Consider the following 21,188-nt stretch of genomic DNA (forward strand, 5'->3'; position numbering starts at 1 on the left):
GACATACACCCGTCCACTCCACCAGACATACACCCGTCCACTCCACCAGACATACAACCGTCCACTCCACCAGACATACACCCGTCCACTCCACCAGACATACACCCGTCCACTCCACCAGACATACACCAGTCCACTCCACCAGACATACAACCGTCCACTCACCAGACATACACCCGTCCACTCCACCATACATACATCCTTCCACTCCACCAGACATACACCCGTCCACTCCACCAGACATACACCCGTCCACTCCACCAGACATACAACCGTAAACTCCACCAGACATACATCCGTAAACTCCACCAGACATACATCCGTCCACTCCACCAGACATACACCCGTCCACTCCACCATACATACAACCGTCCACTCCACCAGACATACATACAACCGTCCACTCCACCAGACATACAACCGTCCACTCCACCAGACATACACCCGTCCACTCCACCAGACATACATACATTCGTCCACTCCACCAGACATACACCCGTCCACTCCACCAGACATACAACCGTCCACTCCACCAGACATACACCCGTCCACTCCACCAGACATAAACCCGTCCACTCCACCAGACATACATACACCCGCCCACTCCACCAGACATACACCCGTCCACTCCACCAGACATACAACCGTCCACTCCACCAGACATAAACCCGTCCACTCCACCAGACATACATACACCCGTCCACTCCACCAGACATACACCCGTCCACTCCACCAGACATACACCCGTCCACTCCACCATACATACACCCGTCCACTCCACCAGACATACACCCGTCCACTCCACCAGACATACAACCGTCCACTCCACCAGACATAAACCCGTCCACTCCACCAGACATACATACACCCGTCCACTCCACCAGACATACACCCGTCCACTCCACCAGACATACACCCGTCCACTCCACCAGACATACAACCGTCCACTCCACCAGACATAAACCCGTCCACTCCACCAGACATACATACACCCGTCCACTCCACCAGACATACACCCGTCCACTCCACCAGACATACACCCGTCCACTCCACCATATATACACCCGTCCACTCCACCAGACATACACCCGTCCACTCCACCAGACATACACCCGTCCACTCCACCAGACATACATACACCCGGTCTGAAGCTAGACCAGACCATTACGTTATAATCTGTCTCGCATAACAAACGCCAGTTCAACATATCACAGAACCCCCCCACATCCATGCAACCATCTTACCAAAGTTACTGAAGTCTCACTCCTCCATGTGTCCCTTCCAATTAACAATATGAGACACATCACCACACTTTACGACCTGTGGTCCGCCCAGAGGACGTGGCTGGCTTCCTGAGCGCTGCAGGCGCCCCAACACCAATTTCTGTGAACGGGTCCTCGTGTTCCCCAGGAGCTGTATACAACACCACAAGGCGACGCTACTCCCAGTAGCAGGGAAATGTAGACTACTTTGGCATGAAAAGTTTTGACCAGACTGGTACTCCGAATGCCACAGCCTCGCGGAAGGTGACTCTCCGCTCGAGGTGTAACTTCGAGCAGGCGGAGTCCGGTAACATCGATGTGTGTGTGTGTGTGTGTGTGTGTGTGTGTGTGTGTGTGTGTGTGTGGCATGTTTGAGAATACCACTTTACACTTTTAAACAAGTTCACTACAGACTAATTCAGGTACAATTCCTATTATCCTCACTGATCAGTGCATAAACCAACACTTCCAACACTACAGTACACTCCCCTCATCATATACCACGCACATATAACGAAACTATAGTTGCCTTCGTCATACATTCGAGGAGACTTAACTCATTAACCCAGGTTGACCCCTTTAGCACCAGGCCGGTGCGACCTGACAACACTTAATTAAGACGCTCCAGTTCAATTACTGAGAATCGCAAAAAAGTTTCGGAAAGAGTGAATTTACTGGCATGAGCAGAGAGAGAAGTGGGACCCCCCTTTATATAACCTGGCATAATCATTTATTCATATGGTTATAATACATATGTCTTCCACCAGAATAGCATCAATATATGTGAAGAGAAATCTACACTAACAATTCCTCTTCAGAATGTACCTTCGCTGTTTACGGAGTGGTAGATCTTGAACGTAAGAACGTACCACCACCCACTTCTCCAATGGTGAACTTGAACGTAAGCATGTTCCACCACTTCTCCAATGGTGAACTTGAACGTAAACACGTACCACCACTTCTCCAATGGTGAACTTGAACGTAAACACGTACCACCACTTCTCCAATGGTGAACCTGAACGTAAACACGTACCACCACTTCTCCAATGGTGAACCTGAACGTAAACACGTACCACCACTTCTCCAATGGTGAACCTGAACGTAAACACGTACCACCACTTCTTCAGTGGTAGAACTTGAACGTAAACACGTATCACCACTTCTCCAGTGGCAGAACTTGAACGTAAACATGTACCACCACTTCTCCAGTAGTAGAACTTGAACGTAAACACGTACCACCACTTCAATGGTAGAACTTGAACGTAAACACGTACCACCACTTCAATGGTAGAACTTGAACGTAAACACGTATCACCACTTCTCCAGTGGCAGAACTTGAACGTAAACACGTACCACCACTTCAATGGTAGAACTTGAACGTAAACATGTTCTACCACTTCTCTAGTGGTAAACCTGAACGTAAACACGTACCACCACTTCTCCAGTGGCAGAACTTGAACGTAAACACGTACCACCACTTCAATGGTAGAACTTGAACGTAAACACGTACCACCACTTCTCCAGTGGCAGAACTTGAACGTAAACATGTACCACCACTTCTCCAGTCTTGGGAGGTCTTCTAACCCCACACCTTGGGTTGGGTGGGCCCAAGCCATTCCTCGATCTCGAAGTTAACAAACAATGAACATGAACAAGAATCATTTATATTAAGGCATCACAAAGTCTCCTCCTCGAATTTCAACCTTCAGTTTTAGGTAAACACTGAGTAAATACTTTTAATAGTACGGGTTAAAGGCACACAGGTAGGGTTAAGGTGACCTGGTGACGAAACACACGTGCAACCACCTCACCTTCCAGGTGTCAAGCGAAGTTTATGACCACTGCGAAATAAATGACCTCCCGTTAACACATCAGTTACTTAACGTGATTAGGTAAGCGTACGAAATAAATGACTACCAATATATTCTCGCTACATGGTTAATGAGGGCTCTAACTGTAATATCACCAGCTCGTGATGACAATACACGTCCTTATTAATGATAAGTACATCTGCGTCATGTACAGCATGCGTCCATGTACACTGTCCCGTGTACATGTGTTGCGTCTTAGCAACAACGCTGGTACAACGCAGACGGCTTGTTGCACACACCATTCTGCTTCAAACAACCTTATATGTTATTACCCAAATATCAACGGAAAAGAATTTAACTTATTGATCCAAACAGACAAAGATCAGACATACATATGAACATACACTGTGTGTGTGTGTGTGTGTGTGTGTGTGTTCCTGGGCACAACGCTCCATGTCACCATCGTCTATCAGTACTATGTCAACTACTGGTTATCGTGTCACCTGATTATCTCATTACACTTGGAACACTTCCACCACTCCGCATCGTCAACCTACGAGACACAAGCTTGCAACACACACACACACACACACACACACCAAGGTCCTAACTGCATGGCAGGGTCAACCAGTACCTCACACATCACTGACGTTTACCATGGAACAAATACGCCAATCTGATTCCCTAATTTGCTTCGCCTCCTCTTCTATACAAATGATTTTTATGTGCGCTGCATCAATAGCTTCCTTCTCCTCTCTATGTCTTTCTCCTACGACTGTCACTTGAACGTGTTCTCATGTATACCTGTTCATCATTATGGCATCACGTGTACAGCCCATTACCGTGAATGCACAGTACATGCTGGCATCACCCTGTGCCCCTGTCGTCCAGCAAGTTCGTGCCACACATCCTCCACATGAAGGCAGGTCAGCAGGTGGGAGGAACTGTGCTCGAGTCGTGTAGGTTGTGGTGTGAGGACAGTTACAGCCTCCTCCGTCGCCGGTCGTCGTCTGGCCTCACGGTACTGTACACCCCGCGAGTGTGGCTCGCTCTCCTGGCTACAGCGGCGTCACAAACTCCTGCAATGACGTCGAGGTGATGCCTCGTGCGTGCTCTGAGGAGGGCGAGGCAGCCCTTCCCTACGAGGTCTAGCAATGGTGACTGTAGTGGGAGGAGGTACCTCACCTCACCTCACGGTAGGGCGTGGAGTGCACAGCATGACGATGGCACGCAGGATGACCCAAGATGACAACTGAGTCTTCGCCACCCAGGACAACAGCTGGACAACAGCCACGGTGGTTAATAGGAAATGGCATCAACACTCTGGACGCGAATGACCACCTGGCTGTACCACCTACACGTCGTACGACGCGCTCACCCCGCCCGTGCTGCACGACCAGGCGTACTACGTCCTGTGACGTGCCCATCATATCCAGTTTCGTCCACATAAACACGGCGTTGTTGGATCTCTCTCTCTCTCTCTCTCTCTCTCTCTCTCTCTCTCTCTCTCTCTCTCTCTCTCTCTCTCTCTCTCTCTCATACACGTAATGGGCGTACTGCACTCGACCATCTCTCACTGCACGTGGAATCCGGTCCTCAGAAATAATATCTGCACATTACCTGACGGTTATCAAAGCACCATCTAATGCTCCCGCCACTGCACGTAGCGTCACACACCTGCTGCTGTGTGTGTGTGTGTGTGTGTGTGTGTGTGTGTGTGTGGGGAGGAGGGTGTGTCGCTGTGCCTAGCTCAGTTCCTTTCCGGTGACTGTCGATCATCATCGCCAGGTAGTTGTGGCGTCTGCCTGCACGATCCAGCCTCTCGTGCACGTGACACTTCCTCTGGTACTTACGTGCGATGCCACGAGCGATGGTCCTCTCACCGACCAGGTCAGCTGCGGGGACGAAGGAACCCTCGTTCGCCTCGTATTCTGTGATCCTCCTCCTCCTCCTCCAGTACGTACAGTGTACGTACTTGCACGAGGGAGTGGTCCACGTACATGGCTGGTCGTCTGGTGGGTGGTGGTTTGGGCCTATCAACTACCAGGGTCATTACGGTCGTCAACGTAAGCTACATCCACCAACGGACACATCTTTAACACCTTCTCCAGGTGTGGAGGATAATGACCAGGTGCGCCCTCACTGCGCGCGTATGTGGCCCGTGTCCTCAACACCTCCCACACGGCCTGGCCACTGGCCACGCTGGGCCACACAAGGTGTCTGGCAGTAACGAGGTCAGACCATCATAACCACGACTGTGGGCCAGTAACAGGTACAGGGTATCTGTTGACACGGTACTACCTGTACCGTTTGTGGGTACTACCTGTACCGTTTGTGAGTGTACCGTTATATGTACATACCATATGTATATAGACATCATCAGACTATGTACGTTTCATTACATAGTGTACATACTTTCCAAGTCCATCATGTGGTATATGTTAACTCTGGACACCGTCTGTGTATCATCGAGGATGTACAAGTACAAAGATTCATGTTGTACAAACATTCGATATTCTATAATTGTCGTATTAATGGTATTCATTGTGGAGGTATTTACCGTACTGACACATGTATAGTGTGGCATGATCATTAGCTATGTAGTATTGTAGTATTAGCATGATCATTAGCAATGTAGTATTGTATCAACCACTGTTGTCCTGATGTAGTATTGAATCAACCACTGTTGTCCTGATGTAGTATTGTATCAACCACTGTTGTCATGATATAGTATTGTATCAACCACTGTTGTCCTGATGTAGTATTGTATCAACCACTGTTGTCCTGATGTAGTATTGTATCAACCACTGTTGTCCTGATGTAGTATTGTATCAACCACTGTTGTTGCCTGATGTAGTATTGTATCAACCACTGTTGTCATGATGTAGTATTGTATCAACCACTGTTGTCTTGATGTAGTATTGTATCAACCACTGTTGTTGCCTGATGTAGTATTGTATCAACCACTGTTGTCCTGATGTAGTATTGTATCAACCACTGTTGTTGCCTGATGTAGTATTGTATCAACCACTGTTGTCATGATGTAGTATTGTATCAACCACTGTTGTTGCCTGATGTAGTATTGTATCAACCACTGTTGTTGTCCTGATGTAGTATTGTATCAACCACTGTTGTCATGATGTAGTATTGTATCAACCACTGTTGTCATGATGTAGTATTGTATCAACCACTGTTGTCATGATGTAGTATTGTATCAACCACTGTTGTTGTCCTGATGTAGTATTGTATCAACCACTGTTGTCCTGATGTAGTATTGTATCAACCACTGTTGTCCTGATGTGGTATTGTATCAACCACTGTTGTTGTCCTGATGTAGTATTGTATCAACCACTGTTGTCCTGATGTAGTATTGTATCAACCACTGTTGTTGTCCTGATGTAGTATTGTATCAACCACTGTTGTTCTGATGTAGTATTGTATCAACCACTGTTGTCCTGATGTGGTATTGTATCAACCACTGTTGTTGTCCTGATGTAGTATTGTATCAACCACTGTTGTCCTGATGTAGTATTGTATCAACTACTGTTGTCTTGATGTAGTATTGTATCAACCACTGTTGTCCTGATGTAGTATTGTATCAACCACTGTTGTTGTCCTCATGTAGTATTGTATCAACCACTGTTGTCATGATGTAGTATTGTATCAACCACTGTTGTTGTCCTGATGTAGTATTGTATCAACCACTGTTGTCCTGATGTAGTATTGTATCAACCACTGTTGTTGTCCTGATGTAGTATTGTATCAACCACTGTTGTCCTGATGTAGTATTGTATCAACCACTGTTGTCCTGATGTAGTATTGTATCAACCACTGTTGTTGTCCTGATGTAGTATTGTATCAACCACTGTTGTCATGATGTAGTATTGTATCAACCACTGTTGTCCTGATGTGGTATTGTATCAACCACTGTTGTTGTCCTGATGTAGTATTGTATCAACCACTGTTGTCCTGATGTAGTATTGTATCAACCACTGTTGTCCTGATGTAGTATTGTATCAACCACTGTTGTCATGATGTAGTATTGTATCAACCACTGTTGTTGTCCTGATGTAGTATTGTATCAACCACTGTTGTCCTGATGTAGTATTGTATCAACCACTGTTGTCATGATGTAGTATTGTATCAACCACTGTTGTTGTCCTGATGTAGTATTGTCTCAACCACTGTTGTCCTGATGTAGTATTGTATCAACCACTGTTGTCCTGATGTAGTATTGTATCAACCACTGTTGTCATGATGTAGTATTGTATCAACCACTGTTGTCATGATGTAGTATTGTATCAACCACTGTTGTCCTGATGTAGTATTGTATCAACCACTGTTGTCATTATGTAGTATTGTATCAACCACTGTTGTTGTCCTGATGTAGTATTGTATCAACCACTGTTGTCATGATGTAGTATTGTATCAACCACTGTTGTCCTGATGTAGTATTGTATCAACCACTGTTGTCATGATGTAGTATTGTATCAACCACTGTTGTCATGATGTAGTATTGTATCAACCACTGTTGTCCTGATGTAGTATTGTATCAACCACTGTTGTCATGATGTAGTATTGTATCAACCACTGTTGTTGTCCTGATGTAGTATTGTATCAACCACTGTTGTCCTGATGTAGTATTGTATCAACCACTGTTGTCCTGATGTAGTATTGTATCAACCACTGTTGTCCTGATGTAGTATTGTATCAACCACTGTTGTCCTGATGTAGTATTGTATCAACCACTGTTGTCCTGATGTAGTATTGTATCAACCACTGTTGTCCTGATGTAGTATTGTATCAACCACTGTTGTCCTGATGTAGTATTGTATCAACCACTGTTGTCCTGATGTAGTATTGTATCAACCACTGTTGTCATGATGTAGTATTGTATCAACCACTGTTGTCATGATGTAGTATTGTATCAACCACTGTTGTCCTGATGTAGTATTGTATCAACCACTGTTGTCATGATGTAGTATTGTATCAACCACTGTTGTTGTCCTGATGTAGTATTGTATCAACCACTGTTGTCCTGATGTGGTATTGTATCAACCACTGTTGTCCTGATGTAGTATTGTATCAACCACTGTTGTCCTGATGTAGTATTGTATCAACCACTGTTGTCCTGATGTGGTATTGTATCAACCACTGTTGTCCTGATGTAGTATTGTATCAACCACTGTTGTCCTGATGTAGTATTGTATCAATCACCATAAAACTGTCTGACAAATAATGCAAAAAGGCGTAGAAACTTGACCTATTGAGATCAGCAGCACAAACCTTGAGCACGACGGTACGAAACCTACGATCCTTGAGCACGACGGTACGAACATGAAGCACGACGGTGCGAACATTAAGCACGACGGTACGAACATTAAGCACGACGGTACGAACATGAAGCACGACGGTGCGAACATTAAGCACGACGGTACGAACATTAAGCACGACGGTACGAACATGAAGCACGACGGTACGAACATTAAGCACGACGGTACGAACATTAAGCACGACGGTACGAACATTAAGCACGACGGTACGAACATTAAGCACGACGGTACGATCCTTGAGCACGACGGTACGATCCTTGAGCACGACGGTACGAACATTAAGCACGACGGTACGAACATTGAGCACGACGGTACGAACATTAAGCACGACGGTACGAACATTGAGCACGACGGTACGAACATTAAGCACGACGGTACGAACATTAAGCACGAGGATACGAACCTTGAGCACGACGGTACGAACCTTGAGCACGACGGTACGAACATTAAGCACGACGGTACGAACATTAAGCACGACGATACGAACCTTGAGCACGACGGTACGAACCTTGAGCACGACGATACGAACATTAAGCACGACGGTACGAACATTGAGCACGACGGTACGAACATTAAGCACGACGGTACGAACCTTACCGAAAACGGCAAGACCGAAAGAGCCTTGCGCACGACAGTATGACCCTTAAGTAAGAGGCAAGGACTCTTGAGCACGACGGTGCTACCCTTGAACACGACTATATGACCCTTGAACACAACTATATGACCCTTGTACACATTATATGACCCTTGAACACGACTATATGACCCTTGTACACATTATATGACCCTTGAACACGACTATATGACCCTTGAACACGACTATATGACCCTTGAACACGACTATATGACCCTTGAACACGACTATACGACCCTTGAACACGACTATATGACCCTTGAACACGACTATATGACCCTTGAACACGACTATACGACCCTTGAACACGACTATATGACCCTTGAACACGACTATACGACCCTTGAACACGACTATATGACCCTTGAACACGACTATATGACCCTTGAACACGCCTATATGACCCTTGAACACGACTATACGACCCTTGCACACGACTATATGACCCTTCAACACGACTATATGACCCTTGAACACGCCTATATGACCCTTGAACACGACTATATGACCCTTGAACACGACTATATGACCCTTGAACACGCCTACATGATCCTTGAACACAACTATATGACCCTTGCACACGCCTATATGACCCTTGAACACGACTATATGACCCTTGAACACGACTATATGAACCTTGAACACGCCTATATGATCCTTGCACACGGCTATATGACCCTTGAACACGACTATATGCCCCCTGAACACGACTATATGACCCTTGAACACGACTATATGACCCTTGAACACGACTATATGACCCTTGAACACACCTATACGACCCTTGAATACGACTACATGACCCTTGAACACGCCTAAATGACCCTTGAACACGACTATATGACCCTCGAACACGACTATATGACCCTTGTACACATTATATGACCCTTGAACACGACTATATGACCCTTGTACACATTATATGACCCTTGAACACGACTATATGACCCTCGAACACGACTATATGACCCTCGAACACGACTATATGACCCTTGTACACATTATATGACCCTTGAACACGACTATATGACCTTGTACACATTATATGACCTTGAACACGACTATATTGACCCTTGAACACGACTATATGACTCTTGTACACATTATATGACCTTGAACACGACTATATGACCTTGTACACATTATATGACCTTGAACACGACTATATGACTCTTGTACACATTATATGACCTTGAACACGACTATATGACTCTTGTACACATTATATGACCTTGAACACGACTATATGACCTTGTACACATTATATGACCCTTGAACACGACTATATGACCTTGTACACATTATATGACCCTTGAACACGGACTATATGACCCTTGTACACATTATATGACCTTGAACACGACTATATGACTCTTGTACACATTATATGACCCTTGAACACGACTATATGACCTTGTACACATTATATGACCTTGAACACGACTATATGACCTTGTACACATTATATGACCTTGAACACGACTATAATGACCCTTGAACACGACTATATGACCTTGTACACATTATATGACCTTGAACACGACTATATTGACCCTTGAACACGACTATAGACCCTTGAACACGACTATATGACCTTGTACACATTATATGACCCTTGAACACACTATATGACCCTTGTACACATTATATGACCCTTGAACACGACTATATGACTCTTGTACACATTATATGACCCTTGAACACGACTATATGACCTTGTACACATTATATGACCTTGAACACGACTATATGACCTTGTACACATTATATGACCCTTGAACACGGACTATATGACCCTTGAACACGACTATATGACTCTTGTACACATTATATGACCTTGAACACGACTATATGACCTTGTACACATTATATGACCTTGAACACGACTATATGACCTTGTACACATTATATGACCCTTGAACACACTATATGACCCTTGAACAGACTATATGACCCTTGTACACATTATATGACCTTGAACACGACTATATGACCTTGTACACATTATATGACCTTGAACACGACTATATGACCTTGTACACATTATATGACCCTTGAACACACTATATGACCCTTGTACACATTATATGACCCTTGAACACGACTATATGACCTTGAACACGACTATAATGACCCTTGAACACACTATATGACCCTTGTACACATTATATGACCCTTGAACCACGACTATATGACCTTGTACACATTATATGACCTTGAACACGACTATATGACCTTGTACACATTATATGACCTTGAACACGACTATATGACCTTGTACACATTATATGACCTTGAACACGACTATATGACTCTTGTACACATTATATGACCCTTGTACACATTATATGACCTTGAACACGACTATATGGACCCTTGAACACGACTATATGACTCTTGTACACATTATATGACCTTGAACACGACTATATGACCTTGTACACATTATATGACCTTGAACACGACTATATGACCTTGTACACATTATATGACCCTTGAACACACTATATGACCCTTGAACACGACTATAGACCCTTGAACACGACTATAATGACCCTTGAACACGCCTATATGACCTTGAACACGACTATAATGACCCTTGAACACGCCTAAATGACCCTTGAACACGCCTATATGACCCTTGAACACGACGATACGAACCTTGAGCACGACGATACGAACCTTGAGCACGACGGTACGAAACCTACGATCCTTGAGCACGACGTACGAACATGAAGCACGACGGTACGAACATTAAGACGACGGTACGAACATTAAGCACGACGGTACGAACATGAAGCACGACGGTGCGAACATTAAGCACGACGGTACGAACTTGAGCACGACGGTAACGAACATTAAGCACGACGGTACGAACATGAAGCACGACGGTACGAACATTAAGCACGACGGTTACGAACATTAAGCACGAACGGTACGAACATTAAGCACGACGGTACAACATTAAGCACGACGGTACGATCCTTGAGCACGACGGTACGATCCTTGAGCACGACGGTACGAACCTTGAGCACGACGGTACGAACATGAAGCACGACGGTACGAACATTAAGCACGACGGTACGAACATTAAGCACGACGGTACGAACATGAAGCACGACGGTACGAACATTAAGCACGACGGTACGAACATGAAGCACGACGGTACGACATTAAGCACGACGGTACAACATTAAGCACGACGTACGAACATTAAGCACGACGGTACGAACATTAAGCACGACGATACGAACCTTGAGCACGAACGGTACGAACATTGAGCACGACGGTACGAACATGAAGCACGACGGTACAACATTAAGCACGACGGTACGAACATTAAGCACGACGATACGAACCTTACGCAAAACGGCAAGACCGAAAGAGCCTTGCGCACGACAGTATGACCCTTAAGTAAGAGGCTAGGACTCTTGAGCACGACGGTGCTACCCTTGAACACGACTATATGACCCTTGAACACGACTATATGACCCTTGTACACATTATATGACCCTTGAACACGACTATATGACCCTTGTACACATTATATGACCCTTGAACACGACTATATGACCCTTGAACACGACTATATGACCCTTCAACACGACTATATGAACCTTGAACACGCCTATATGACCTTGAACACGACTATATGACCTTGAACACGACTATATGACCCTTGAACACGCCTACATGATCCTTGAACACAACTATATGACCCTTGAACACGCCTATATGACCCTTGAACACGACTATATGACCTTGAACACGACTATTTGACCCTTGAACACGCCTATATGATCCTTGCACACGGCTATATGACCCTTGAACACGACTTATATGACCCTTGAACACGACTATAATGACCCTTGAACACGACTATATGACCTTGAACACGACTATATGAACCTTGAACACGCCTATATGACCTTGAACACGACTATATGACCCTTGAACACGACTATATGACCCTTGAACACGACTTATATGACCCTTGAACACGGACTATATGACCTTGAACACGCCTACATGATCCTTGAACACAACTATATGACCCTTGAACAACGACTATATGACCCTTGAACACGACTATATATGACCCTTGAACACGACTATATGACCTTGAACACGCCTATATGACCCTTGAACACACTATATGACCCTTGTACACATTATATGAACCCTTGAACACGACTATACGACCCTTGAACACGACTATATGAACCCTTGAACACGACTATATACCCTTGAACACGACTAATATGACCCTTGAACACACCTATACGACCCTTGAATACGACTACATGACCCTTGAACACGCCTAAATGACCCTTGAACACGACTATAATGACCCTTGAACACGACTATAATGACCCTTGAACACGACTATACGACCCTTGCACACGACTATATGACCCTTCAACACGACTATATGAACCCTTGAACACGACTATAATGACCCTTGAACACGACTATAATGACCCTTGAACACGACTATATGACCTTGAACACGACTATATGACCCTGAACACGACTATATGGACCCTTGAACACGACTATAGACCCTTGAACACGACTATATGAACCCTTGAACACGACCTATATGACCCTTGAACACGACTATATGAACCCTTGAACACGACTAAATGACCCTTGTACACATTATATGACCCTTGAACACTTCTATATGACCCTTGTACACATTATATGACCCTTGAACAGACTATATGACCCTTGACACGACTATATGACCCTTGTACACATTATATGACCCTTGAACACACTATATGACCCTCGAACACGACTAATATGACCCTTGAACCACGACTATATGACCCTTGTACACATTATATGACCCTTGAACACGACTATATGAACCCTTGAACACTATATGACCCTTGAACACGACTATATGACCCTTGAACACGACTATACGACCCTTGAACACGACTATATGACCCTTGAACACGACTATATGACCCTTGAACACGACTATACGACCCTTGAACACGACTATATGACCCTTGAACACGACTATACGACCCTTGAACACGACTATATGACCCTTGAACACGACTATATGACCCTTGAACACGCCTATATGACCCTTGAACACGACTATACGACCTTGCACACGACTATATGACCTTCAACACGACTATATGACACTTGAACACGCCTATATGACCCTTGAACACGACTATATGACCCTTGAACACGACTATATGACCCTTGAACACGCCTACATGATCCTTGAACACAACTATATGACCCTTGCACACGCCTATATGACCCTTGAACACGACTATATGACCCTTGAACACGACTATATGAACCTTGAACACGCCTATATGATCCTTGCACACGGCTATATGACCCTTGAACACGACTATATGCCCCCTGAACACGACTATATGACCCTTGAACACGACTATATGACCCTTGAACACGACTATATGACCCTTGAACACACCTATACGACCCTTGAATACGACTATATGACCCTTGAACACGCCTAAATGACCCTTGAACACGACTATATGACCCTCGAACACGACTAATGACCCTTGTACACATTATATGACCCTTGAACACGACTATATGACCCTTGTACACATTATATGACCCTTGAACACGACTATATGACCCTCGAACACGACTATATGACCCTTGTACACATTATATGACCCTTGAACACGACTATATGACCCTTGTACACATTATATGACCCTTGAACACGACTATATGACTCTTGTACACATTATATGACCCTTGAACACGACTCTATGACCCTTAAACATGACTATATGACCCTTGAACACTTCTATATGACCCTTGAACACGACGATATAATCCTGGGTACGACGGTTTGTTCATTTCACCAAACCCATAAAAAGGTCAGGCCAGAGCTCATGCCATCGCACCTAAACCACTGAATCATCATCGTAATCACTGAACAGCCAATAGAATCTCAAATGGCAGAGAGAGAGAGAGAGAGAGAGAGAGAGAGAGAGAGAGAGAGAGAGAGAGAGAGAGAGAGAGCCAGCCACACGGGGCGCGTAGTATCACACACTGGCCCTTCACAGAGGTGCCTGCCTCATCGTGGGAGTGTTGATCGTTGTACCGCACACACAACTCACACGTTCATACCATCGTCCTGAAAAACATTACTCATTACTACCATCACACTCTCACATGCCTCCATCATTATGACCCCCTGGCTTCCTCCTCAGACCTCTGTCTGCCCACTGCAGCCACGCCACCATGGTCCCTAGCTTGTTCGTGCCGACAGACCCCCCCTGACGAGAAACAGGTGTGTGTGGGTGTGTGTGTGTCAGTGTGTGCCTGCAGGGGAGGAGTTAGCGGGCAGAGACGTAGAGGGCGTTGTAAATCACCAGTTCCGGACGGCTTACTACCGCCGGGTCGTTCATTTCCAGCTCCTCAGTACACTGTTCCAGGTGTCTTGGGCAGCGCCGTACTAGGGCACTGGAGGTCGGGTCCACACCAGCCCAGCCCCTGGTCCTTCCTGATCATCCACTGTGAGACTGGGTGGCTGGAAGTCTCTGCACGCTAAGTATGGAATCTTTTACGTCAATGTTATGATAAGATTCAATACTGACCACCAGCTGGACGGCAGAGCAACTCACACACCCTGATTTAGTCTCCCTGTAAACGCCTTGGGTTCCTCCTTACACCTTATATAAGCCTAAACAAACCTAATAAAAAAAAAATATACCTTTCACCCCATTCCAATTTCCCTAGATGGTCTAGTGATTAAATACAAGGGTACTGTTTTCGAACCATTATTCTTCTTAATCTACGTATATGACCTGCCTGAGGGAATGGACCCCGACCAGAACGGTGTTTGCAGATGATGCCGAGGTCATGAGCCAAGTGGAAAGCATAGAGAACTGCATCAGGTTACAAGGGGACCAAGACACTGACTCTAAAGTTGGTCTGATACATGGTGGATGAAATTCAACCTCAGGGAATGTAAGACAATGAGGATGGAAGACAGCAGAAGAAATCCTCGATACATAAACATTATCTAGAGGGAAACAGGCAACAAGCTTCAAGAATCTGTTTTGGATTCCTGTAAACATCGTCCCTAACCCGTCGCTGGAATATCTCTACAGGGAAGAGGCAAGGACACCAACTGGCTGCTGACCAATATTATAATTGTATTCATATTCATGGATAAGGATATATTAAGCCACCTGCCCATATCCAACATACGACCAAAACCATGATACTAGAACTATGAGAATTACGGGATAAGGCTAGAGGCCCTAATCATGCCCACGGTGGAAGAGAGAAGAGTGAGGGGTGAATTGATCATAACCTTCAACTAGACTGATGGCGCACACAGCCAACAGCTTTAAGCTATGATACTGGGGGTAGGACAAGCCAAAAGACATGAGAGGAAATACAACACAAAAAGTTAAAAATATAACAATACAGTACAAAGGTAGTGTTTGAAAGGAATGAAATAACACATGAGTCATGCAGACAACGTACGTAAACTTTTACAGTTGCATGATAGAGGGGAATGTTCGAGAGAGAGAGAGAGAGAGAGAGAGAGAGAGAGAGAGAGAGAGAGAGAGAGAGAGAAGGAGTGTCCCCCCCCCCCGTACAGTACATAAAAGTACATATTAGTACTATTCCAAATTTTTCTAGTCACAACAAACCTGATGATCTAATATACGATATATATATATATATATATATATATATATATATATATATATATATATATATATATATATATATATATATATATTTCTTTTTCTTTCAAACTATTCGCCATTTCCCGCATTAACGAGGTAGCGTTAAGAACAGAGAACTGGGCCTTTGAGGGAATATCCTCACCTGGCTCCCTTGTCTGTCCCTTCTTTTGGAAAATTAAAAAAAAAAAAAACGAGAGGGGGGGATTTCCAGCCCCCCGCTCCCTTCCCTTTTAGTCGCCTTCTATGACACGCAGGGAATACGTGGGAAGTATTCTTTCTCCCCTATCCCCAAGGATAATATATATATATATATATATATATATATATATATATATATATATATATATATATATATGATCATCGACATATATAAAATAATGTGATTCTTAATAGTCTTTTCTTCTGTACAATGTTTATCTCCATATGTACATCATGCCCATTAACCCTAAAGATTCATAAAACAAAGTCCAAAATATTTCATAAAATACACAAAGAACAGGTGATAATAATGCTAGGGACGTGGCACGTGTAAGGCTTCGCCCAAAGGCGCTACGGAAAACAAGGTCGATCTTACCTGTCGTTACAGTAGAGAAAAGGCTTTATAGTCCCACATCTGGAGAGGCCAGGTTATAACAGCAATTCCCACAAATTGTTTAAATGTTAGGCAGTTCGTATACTTCTTTCCAATTCATAATTTTCAGCAGTTTTACGTAATTTTTCACAAAATAATCAAAAAACTAATCACTACCAAAAATCATCATTCACTATGGAAAAAATTAATATACGCGGAAATAACCTTATACGTAAATACGAACAAATAGAAATATTTTCGCGTATATAAAGTCCGTCAGCCACGCCACCATGGTCCCTAGCTTGTTCGTGCCGACAGACCCCCCTGACGAGAAACAGTTGTGTGTGTGTGTGTGTGTTGTGTGTGTGTGTGTGTTGTGTGTGTGTGTGTGTTGTGTGTGTGTGTGTCACAGACTCGTGTGTGTCCATGCGTCTGTGTACATGTATCACAGACTCGTGTGTGTCCATGCGTCTGTGTACATGTATCACAGACTCGTGTGTGTCCATGCGTCTGTGTACATGTATCACAGACTCGTGTGTGTCCATGCGTCTGTGTACATGTATCACAGACTCGTGTGTGTCCATGCGTCTGTGTACATGTATCACAGACTCGTGTGTGTCCATGCGTCTGTGTACATGTATCACAGACTCGTGTGTGTCCATGCGTCTGTGTACATGTATCACAGACTCGTGTGTGTCCATGCGTCTGTGTACATGTATCACAGACTCGTGTGTGTCCATGCGTCTGTGTACATGTATCACAGACTCGTGTGTGTCCATGCGTCTGTGTACATGTATCACAGACTCGTGTGTGTCCATGCGTCTGTGTACATGTATCACAGACTCGTGTGTGTCCATGCGTCTGTGTACATGTATCACAGACTCGTGTGTGTCCATGCGTCTGTGTACATGTATCACAGACTCGTGTGTGTCCATGCGTCTGTGTACATGTATCACAGACTCGTGTGTGTCCATGCGTCTGTGTACATGTATCACAGACTCGTGTGTGTCCATGCGTCTGTGTACATGTATCACAGACTCGTGTGTGTCCATGCGTCTGTGTACATGTATCACAGACTCGTGTGTGTCCATGCGTCTGTGTACATGTATCACAGACTCGTGTGTGTCCATGCGTCTGTGTACATGTATCACAGACTCGTGTGTGTCCATGCGTCTGTGTACATGTATCACAGACTCGTGTGTGTCCATGCGTCTGTGTACATGTATCACAGACTCGTGTGTGTCCATGCGTCTGTGTACATGTATCACAGACTCGTGTGTGTCCATGCGTCTGTGTACATGTATCACAGACTCGTGTGTGTCCATGCGTCTGTGTACATGTATCACAGACTCGTGTGTGTCCATGCGTCTGTGTACATGTATCACAGACTCGTGTGTGTCCATGCGTCTGTGTACATGTATCACAGACTCGTGTGTGTCCATGCGTCTGTGTACATGTATCACAGACTCGTGTGTGTCCATGCGTCTGTGTACATGTATCACAGACTCGTGTGTGTCCATGCGTCTGTGTACATGTATCACAGACTCGTGTGTGTCCATGCGTCTGTGTACATGTATCACAGACTCGTGTGTGTCCATGCGTCTGTGTACATGTATCACAGACTCGTGTGTGTCCATGCGTCTGTGTACATGTATCACAGACTCGTGTGTGTCCATGCGTCTGTGTACATGTATCACAGACTCGTGTGTGTCCATGCGTCTGTGTACATGTATCACAGACTCGTGTGTGTCCATGCGTCTGTGTACATGTATCACAGACTCGTGTGTGTCCATGCGTCTGTGTACATGTATCACAGACTCGTGTGTGTCCATGCGTCTGTGTACATGTATCACAGACTCGTGTGTGTCCATGCGTCTGTGTACATGTATCACAGACTCGTGTGTGTCCATGCGTCTGTGTACATGTATCACAGACTCGTGTGTGTCCATGCGTCTGTGTACATGTATCACAGACTCGTGTGTGTCCATGCGTCTGTGTACATGTATCACAGACTCGTGTGTGTCCATGCGTCTGTGTACATGTATCACAGACTCGTGTGTGTCCATGCGTCTGTGTACATGTATCACAGACTCGTGTGTGTCCATGCGTCTGTGTACATGTATCACAGACTCGTGTGTGTCCATGCGTCTGTGTACATGTATCACAGACTCGTGTGTGTCCATGCGTCTGTGTACATGTATCACAGACTCGTGTGTGTCCATGCGTCTGTGTACATGTATCACAGACTCGTGTGTGTCCATGCGTCTGTGTACATGTATCACAGACTCGTGTGTGTCCATGCGTCTGTGTACATGTATCACAGACTCGTGTGTGTCCATGCGTCTGTGTACATGTATCACAGACTCGTGTGTGTCCATGCGTCTGTGTACATGTATCACAGACTCGTGTGTGTCCATGCGTCTGTGTACATGTATCACAGACTCGTGTGTGTCCATGCGTCTGTGTACATGTATCACAGACTCGTGTGTGTCCATGCGTCTGTGTACATGTATCACAGACTCGTGTGTGTCCATGCGTCTGTGTACATGTATCACAGACTCGTGTGTGTCCATGCGTCTGTGTACATGTATCACAGACTCGTGTGTGTCCATGCGTCTGTGTACATGTATCACAGACTCGTGTGTGTCCATGCGTCTGTGTACATGTATCACAGACTCGTGTGTGTCCATGCGTCTGTGTACATGTATCACAGACTCGTGTGTGTCCATGCGTCTGTGTACATGTATCACAGACTCGTGTGTGTCCATGCGTCTGTGTACATGTATCACAGACTCGTGTGTGTCCATGCGTCTGTGTACATGTATCACAGACTCGTGTGTGTCCATGCGTCTGTGTACATGTATCACAGACTCGTGTGTGTCCATGCGTCTGTGTACATGTATCACAGACTCGTGTGTGTCCATGCGTCTGTGTACATGTATCACAGACTCGTGTGTGTCCATGCGTCTGTGTACATGTATCACAGACTCGTGTGTGTCCATGCGTCTGTGTACATGTATCACAGACTCGTGTGTGTCCATGCGTCTGTGTACATGTATCACAGACTCGTGTGTGTCCATGCGTCTGTGTACATGTATCACAGACTCGTGTGTGTCCATGCGTCTGTGTACATGTATCACAGACTCGTGTGTGTCCATGCGTCTGTGTACATGTATCACAGACTCGTGTGTGTCCATGCGTCTGTGTACATGTATCACAGACTCGTGTGTGTCCATGCGTCTGTGTACATGTATCACAGACTCGTGTGTGTCCATGCGTCTGTGTACATGTATCACAGACTCGTGTGTGTCCATGCGTCTGTGTACATGTATCACAGACTCGTGTGTGTCCATGCGTCTGTGTACATGTATCACAGACTCGTGTGTGTCCATGCGTCTGTGTACATGTATCACAGACTCGTGTGTGTCCATGCGTCTGTGTACATGTATCACAGACTCGTGTGTGTCCATGCGTCTGTGTACATGTATCACAGACTCGTGTGTGTCCATGCGTCTGTGTACATGTATCACAGACTCGTGTGTGTCCATGCGTCTGTGTACATGTATCACAGACTCGTGTGTGTCCATGCGTCTGTGTACATGTATCACAGACTCGTGTGTGTCCATGCGTCTGTGTACATGTATCACAGACTCGTGTGTGTCCATGCGTCTGTGTACATGTATCACAGACTCGTGTGTGTCCATGCGTCTGTGTACATGTATCACAGACTCGTGTGTGTCCATGCGTCTGTGTACATGTATCACAGACTCGTGTGTGTCCATGCGTCTGTGTACATGTATCACAGACTCGTGTGTGTCCATGCGTCTGTGTACATGTATCACAGACTCGT

The 21,188-nt window shown here is 45.1% G+C and overlaps 1 protein-coding gene across 10 annotated transcripts in view; it reads right to left on the bottom strand.

The window, feature by feature from the left end:
* The window catches only part of LOC139751795 (uncharacterized), a 1,071,207-nt gene that overhangs the window by 470,072 nt on the left and 579,947 nt on the right, over positions 1-21,188 (bottom strand). For 4 of the 10 annotated variants that reach the window (XM_071667338.1, XM_071667344.1, XM_071667333.1 and 1 more), the window contains exon 1: positions 17,342-17,611. The exons of the other annotated variants lie outside the window; for them this stretch is intronic. The gene's annotated coding sequence lies outside the window, so the exon portion shown is untranslated. Of the gene's footprint in view, positions 1-17,341; positions 17,612-21,188 lie in introns of those variants that run through there. 10 annotated transcript variants of the gene reach the window in all.

Source organism: Panulirus ornatus, chromosome 12, assembly GCF_036320965.1.
Source record: "Panulirus ornatus isolate Po-2019 chromosome 12, ASM3632096v1, whole genome shotgun sequence".
NCBI lineage: Eukaryota > Metazoa > Arthropoda > Malacostraca > Decapoda > Palinuridae > Panulirus > Panulirus ornatus.